We start from the raw sequence: 7,898 nt of genomic DNA, 5'->3' as shown, positions 1-7,898 counted from the left end.
TATATGTATATAAAAAAAAATTATACATGTCTCAACATAAATAATCTTCCTTCCAAAAATTTTGAATATATTAATAGAATCCTGTTACTTCTTTGTGGTTTCCGATTTCTCCCCATTACCATGAGAGATCTATATTTTGTCGTACCTGCTACAATAGCATTCAGCCAAACTGCTGCATTTGGGATGTTTGCAAAATTCACAAAAATGGTACACAATCAAAGGTTGATTGCAACAATCTCAATGGGATTGTAATTTCTTGCCGGTCATGATCTTGAGTAATTTTATTTAATTAACCTCCAAAATATAATCATTTCAAGTAATGTTAAATTTTCTTTGACATTATTATATCATTCACAATATTAACTGATCATTCGCAGAGTAGTCTATTTAAGATTATACATCATTTGATGAAAAGAAAACTTTCGTAAAAGCTAGCTATAGCTGCAGAAAACATTGGCCGCAGGCATGGGGATTCATTGAAAGTGAATAAATCCATGGCAGCCCCATGTCGAAAAAGTGAGAGCTTCTGGTTAAAGGAAAATATAGTAGTTGTCTCTATCATAACAAAGGGCAGTTGATAGCTTCTATTTAGGAGGATAGGTTTCCCTTTCCGGGAAAATTAATTAGAAAACTATTTTAAGTTTGAAATAAATTAAATAGTCATAAAGTTTGAAACTCTTTACTAAATAATAATTCCCTTAGACGATATAAGCCTATCGCTTAAACGACATAGACTTATCTATAAGTTATCGCTTAAACGATATGTGTTAAATCGTTTAAATGATAAAGTTTATGACTATTCAATTAATTTTAAACTTGAGATGGTGTTTTGATAGTCACCCCTCATTTTCCCGCATGAGTTAGAAATTTTAGGGTGGGGATTTTCAAGTACACCACTAAAAAAAATATCATAAAAGCATGCAATGAACTTAATTACAACATGTTATGTGTTGGAAAGTGGGTAAAATGATATTTTGAATTTAAAACAAGTAATCGTAATACTTTTGTTGAATTAAATTCGGGATATGGAAAATGGCGATGTTCTTGATAAGATTAAATTAATTAACTTAATTGTAGCACAGTTCCGAAAACCTAAATTTTTGACTAATGGATTAATAGAATTTAATGGAGTTTGAACTTTGAAGTTTATGTATGCTTCGTTAATATCAATAAACTCGTCCGGCATCTAATATTCAAAGGTCGCCGGCAGGAAGGGTGGGGAGGTAAGCAAACAGAAGAATGGACGTAATAAAAACCATATTAATTATTAATTAATTAAATTGGGGTTACATGTATTTCATAAACACCAAAAACTCACTGGGGTAGTAGTTCTAAAGATCAAAATTGATTGACAGTGTAAAAAGAAAGAGAGAACGAAAACTTCAGTCTCAAAAAACAAACCATGAAATATATATACAGAGATCACTAAGTATATAACTAATGATCTCACAAACTTGTAAACATGCCTTCACCAGATCGAAAGAAATCACATGGAGAAGCTTTTAAAGTTTCCTGTAAATATAATCAGATCTGCAAATATATGTTTCTCTTTCTTCTTTCCTCAGTTTATTTAAACACCTAAACAAAAAGAACATATAAGCCAGAAACAAAAGAAGACCAAATATAAAGGATTTGCATAAACTATATAAAACCAATTTAACAATAATAGTATCGATTAATTAAAAATCGGAAGAACAAGCGACATCATCTTTCATAATATATAACATGAAATTTAAAGTTCTCATGTACATACATAAATAGATAATACTCAGATTCTCCACCCGATATGCTAGAATGATGAATGGCTCTTATTTTAATACTGCTTTTCTTTCTCTTCCTTAAAATCTCAACAGGTTGAAATTTAACAAGGATTCAACGAAAAGGATTAGTATATGAAAAATCTAAAACTAAAATTGTAAGTACAGGACTATAACTACAATTGCCTGGCTCCATCCTGTCTGCCTCGTTTCTACTCAGTGAAGGAAAATGTTGTAGAGTGAGAGTGGGAGAGAGAGAATTACATTACATTGTAATATTCTTCTTCTTCTTCACCATAGCTTATAATTCTTTTAAACACCCAAAATGACCTTCGATTTACAAGGGAATTTGATGAGTGTCGAGGGCAGTTTCGCCATAGCATCTTGGAACAAAATGGGTGGTTGAGAGAGATGAGAAGTGCTTGTCCTCTTGGGCACAATCCCACCAAGAATTCCTTCTCTCTAAAAATTATATTAAAAATCTCTCTCATAATATATTGAGAGAAAGAGAGAGAGAGGACAGAAAGAAGAGAAAAGAGAGAGATGGGATTATAAAGAGAAGGACCCATCTATGTAGGGAAGAGGAAGAGACACTAAGCCTGTTGTGCATGCGGCTTATTTTGGCAATAAACTGTGCGTTTTGGCTGTAGGTGGCCGGTGAAAAGCCCTTTTCAACTTACCCTTTGGTTCGTTTTCTGCCAAGAACCAAATATTTCTCTTTCATGGTCCCCTTCATTCAACCATATATTTATTTTTCAAGGGTCATAAATCACTCTATATTTTTTGCTAACAATACAAAGATTCATCAACTTTTGCTGTATTTTATGGCCATCTTTTTTGTCTTATAAATCATCCTAAAGATTTTGAGAACAATTGTTTGGTGTGATAATAGATTGTGTTGTTTCTTTCTTTCATAGATATGGAACCCATTGCCTAAAATTACTATGAGTTTAGCCAACCACCAAATCATTAATCACAACTTTAGAAAGAATACCTATATTTTGTGATAAATTACCGTAGAATTTTTTGTTAACAAAGTTGTTTTACTTTGAGATCATTTTTTAATAGTTTCTTCTGAAATATATCTTTTGTTAATAAACACACTATGGTTCTATAGGCAAAACAGCTTTCAATTAATAAATTAATTTTTTTAATACTTAAAATTTTAAAAAAAAAAAAAAAAAAAAACATATAAAAATGGCAATAGACAAGCTAATCTTAGCACAGAAAATCAACTCCGTATATAAATTTTATATTTGGCGGATGTATACATAGTATATACAATTGGTTCACGGAATGATAATCGAGCCAACAAAGCAGACCCAATTAAAAAAATTGTAGGTAGATTTCAGAGTTTGAAGAGTTCAGCGTTTGCAAGCTTCACAATAATATTTTATCTTAGGTCACAATATCGTTTCCTTAACATGGGTATCTATAAAAATCTTTGTTGAAGAACATGATGTTATGAAATGAGCATTATATCCTTAAATTCATATTGTATATGAATGGGCTAAATGATAAAGACATGGATACTTACATTAAGATTTCATTTGCCCATGTAATTTATGAATTAATTATAGATACGAATCATACAGGCAAATGCATCACTCATTCAATTTATTAATTATAATTTGTTTGATGTACAAACGTTGCATCAATGAGACAGCCACCCTCTTTGACAATGAAGGATTGGGTGGTGTTGTGCCTTAAACGTCAATGTTCTTTACATTCAAAGAAACCCATCAAAACCTTCTCCCAATTATCACCAAAAGCGACTTCACCTTTTCTAGAAGCTTAAAGCCTTTTGTGCCTATTAGGAGTTGAGAAAGAGAGGCCGACAATATATTTTGCTCTCCATGTCAACTTCCTAATGCAATGCACTTCCATCTGCCACTATTCTTTTACGAATTTACGGTGGAGTTCCACTCAAGTATTAGGGCTATCGAATTAATCTTTTGAGTTTGATATTTGGAATTAATCTCTAAAACTAAGATAAAAGTTATTTTATTATCTTAACGAGAATGTTGGTGTTGTTCTTCCAATTCTATAGTTCCAAAAGAAGAAGAATTTGTTGAGTCCTAATTGTCAAAATTGAGAGAGCAAGAGAGATAATTAAAGAAAGTCGAACTATGCCTAAGAGATATGCTCTAATACTATGTCATATTTGAGAGGGCGAGAGAGGCAATTGAAGACAGTCAAAGTATGCCCGAGAGATATCTTTGAGAGGGCAGAAAAGACAATTGAAAAGAGTTAAAGTATGTCCGAAAGATATCTTTGAGAGGGCAAGAAAGACAATTGAAGAGAGTCGGAGTATGCCCGAGAGATTTATTTGAGAGAGAATAATTGTATTCAATTGAATTGAATTGTTTGTACTGAGTTGTTGTGAACTGTAAGTGAATACACAACCTATTTATACAAAAGTAACATTGTCATAATATATGTCATCCATGTCAACTTCCTAATGCAATGCACTTCCATCAGCCACTATTCTTTTACGAATTTACGGTGGAGTTCCACTCAAGTATTAGGGCTATTGAATTAATCTTTTGAGTTTGATATTTGGAATTAATCTCTAAAACTAAGATAAAAGTTATTTTATTATCTTAACGACAATGTTGGTGTTGTTCATCCAATTTTATAGTTCCAAAAAAGAAGAATTTGTTGAGTCCTAATTGTCAGAATTAAGAGGGCAAAAAAAGTCATTGAAGAGAGTCAGAGTATGCCAAAGATATGCTTTGATATCATATCAGAATTGAGAGAGCAAGAGAGATAATTTTAGAGAGTTGGAGTATGCCCAAGAGATATCTTTAAGAGGGCAAGAAAGACAATTTAAGAGAGTTGGAGTATGATATCTTTAAGAGAAAAGAATTATATTCAAATGAATTGAATTATTTGTATTAAATTGTTGTGAATGGAAAGTGAATACACAACCTATTTATACAAAAGTACAATAACATTGTTATAATATTTGTAATCTCTCTATGTAAGAAAACACAATATTACCACTCTAAGTAAGAAAATTGAATACCTCATAATAATGTTTGTAATCTTCCTCGGTAAGGAGATAGAATATCAACATTCCCTCTTCGCATTTCACACTAACAGATTCAAATTGGAAGAGATTATATCTGAATTCATAAGCCTGAGTATGTATTATGGGATATTTAATTAATGATATGGCAAAGAAAAGATTATTAATTTCAAGAAAAATACATATTAATCCGTATTAATTATGTTTTAATAAAAATAAAGTTAACAAATTATCATAGATTGTAATATATACAGAAACATTCCCAAGATTGTCAAATTGATATTTATTGAAAAAAGTTGGTAAAAAAGAGTACTATACAGGGCAATGTTACTCTTTAATTAACCAAGCACATCTCTACAAACATGCTTTTGTATTTATCGACCATCTTCATCAAATTTTAGGTTTCTCTAAATAATATGTTCTTATTATAGAAAATTTTATGGTATATAGAAAGCGCGTGATCGGATGATAGGATGCAAAACAAAATATTTTAGTTGCTTTTTTTGTGGATAACTAAACGTGAATCATTTTATTTTTTGATAACCTATGTATTTATAACTGTGGTTCTATTGTAATAGGATGGCAAAAACTAAATAAGGCCAAATTATTGTAAATAAATATTTTTTTTATTAAAACTTGTATTCACTCAACGCAATTCCGAAGATATAAAAAATCATTTAAATATATTTATATTTAATTTTAACTCAATAATTGCCAAACTATTAAATCATATTAAATTGATAACCAAAAAAATATACTTCAAATATAAATTAAATTAACCTAACCCATACTAAGATTTGAATCTCCATATTGTTACAAAATGTTGTTAGGGCGAGTACCACAACTTGTGAGACCTACAAATGAAGACGAGTAGGCTTGTGGGCATCGGCTAGGCTTATAAACTGTCGGCTATTGGTAGCAAGAGTAAACGACTTTTTCCCACCAAATGTTTGCCTTAATGATACTTTTCCACCCAAAAAGTTTTAAAATACTAATTTACTACTTAGATATTATATTTTGACCAATCATTAGTCAATTTCAACATCGTTATGATCCCATATTACCACAATTCTCTTTCTCAACCATGACTAACCAAAACCCTTCAAATCTTGCTCCTGTCAACCCTGTCAATCACGGGCAATCGAGCAATTTGTGGAACACGCAACTGCCATTCTCAAGTTAAATTTCGACAAATCTCAACTACCAAAATCCAACCTGTCACCACCAAAAGACTCACCGATATCCTCTCTTCAAAAGCCCTAATAGCCTAGACCGAGTTTGATCTCTGTTTGCTGTCGAATCAGAAAATATATTCTGAGTAGTACATAGAATATAAAATTGGGTAGTAAATTGGTATTTTGAAAAAAATTTGATGGGAAAATGTCCCAAATTTGTTTACTCTTGGTAGCAATTACCCAAGCCCAATTTCTGGTTTATGAAAGTACAACACAAATCAAATTAAGGAGAGTTTGCCTACATTTATTGGGCTTACCATTATGCGTACAAACATCGAGCACTGGCCCATATTTGTTATTGCCTTAACTTAAAAAAAAAAAAAAAAAAAAAAAAAAAACTTTTTTGGTCCACCATTTTCCTCTTAAATCCTCTTTCCGATTTTAAGTGAGAATATAGTTATAATAAAATATTCTTCTTTTTCTATTCTTTTTTTCTTATATTTTAAGTGAGACGAGAAATTAAAAGAAATTTGGATCAATAAAAAATTCACAATTAAATTAAAACTTGTAGAGGGGGCTAAAAGATGAAGGATAGGAGCTAAAAATAACTACTCTACAAAAATATGGCAATATTGACTAAAGTTTGAACCATACTCATTCCTAATCCTAAATTGATAAATTTTGACAACATAAAATTAAAAAAAAAAAAATCTCTTAAAGATTTCATTTTATTCTCACATGTTAGTATATGCTATATTGATAGAATGGGTGTACACCGCAGCCAACTATAAAGATATTATCTTACCCCCTTTGATTTGAACTTAAGACTTCATCATTAGAAATGAATTAAGAGCACCAATTAGCGCATACAAAAACATAAAATCTTCAAAATCCTAAATGGTGACACTATCCTAAGTGGTGATAATGTAACCTCTATAAAAGTGTATAGTGATAATATCAAAAATATTATATAGGTTGCGTTTGGTTTAGGGTGATATAAAATTAGTTCTATAATTTTTGTTTGATTTTCAAGATTCCCTTGTTTGGTTGTCAAGTAATAAAATATTACGTAATCTTTTATTGTAAATAGTGTTTATTGTTGATAATATTGAGGGTAATCAAATTACCTTCCCAAGAGGTGTTAATATAAGATTATCGAGGTAATATTAATTTTGATCATATTTTGCCCTTAATCTTTTATCATTTTAGACACATTTGTCCTCATATGTTTACCAAATAATAATTACCTAGATCCTCTACATTTAAGAATTTAGCTAAAACACTCTAGCCACAAAAAAATTTAAAAGTTAACAAAATACCTCTAACTACGCAAGACCACCACCGCCTGCTAGCCGCCACTACTGGCTGTTGACGAAAGTCATTATATCAGCGCAAGACTGGTGGGATCTTGTTGGTCGTGTGCCGGTTAGGACGTTTCTAGCCATGGATTTGTGATCCATGGTTGGCAACAACCAGATCTGGCCGTTTCACTACCAAAGATGTGGCTGTGAAATGTCATAGATCTGGCTGTGAAAAGGCTAGATCTTTGGCCTTTTCACGACCAGATTTGTAGCCATCTCACAGCTACATCTTTGGCCATGAAATGGCCATATTCATGGCTAAATCTAGTCGTTTTTTGCCATGAAACAAAGATCCATGGCCAGATTAGACCTTCTCGGCGTACAACTAGCCAGATCCAGCCGATCGTGCACCATTACGGCGATTGCCGACGATAATGGTTTGTTGTAGGCAGTGGCTTGGGGTGGGTGGGGGTGATTTTGCTATAAATTAAAGTTTTATATGGCTGTGATGTTTTAGCAAAAATTCAAATATAAGGCGTTAAAAGAAATAATTTAAAAAAAAAAAATAATATTATATTATTATTTAAAAAGGAGGGTAATTTAGTAATCTACATAACATATTCACTCATTTAGC

General features: G+C 31.5%; 1 long non-coding RNA gene across 1 annotated transcript; it reads right to left on the bottom strand.

The window, feature by feature from the left end:
* Positions 1-1,323: 1,323 nt before the first annotated feature.
* LOC116142515 lies at positions 1,324-2,281 on the bottom strand. The gene is made up of 2 exons (XR_004130000.1): positions 1,754-2,281; positions 1,324-1,578 (listed from the first exon to the last, which is right to left on the bottom strand). It is a non-coding gene; the product is annotated as an uncharacterized LOC116142515 (long non-coding RNA).
* Positions 2,282-7,898: the final 5,617 nt, after the last annotated feature.

Source organism: Pistacia vera, unplaced genomic scaffold (assembly GCF_008641045.1).
Source record: "Pistacia vera cultivar Batoury unplaced genomic scaffold, PisVer_v2 Contig410, whole genome shotgun sequence".
Classification (NCBI taxonomy): domain Eukaryota; kingdom Viridiplantae; phylum Streptophyta; class Magnoliopsida; order Sapindales; family Anacardiaceae; genus Pistacia; species Pistacia vera.
Note: the sequence above shows the minus strand (reverse complement) of the source record. Positions and strands in the feature narration are given on the sequence as shown.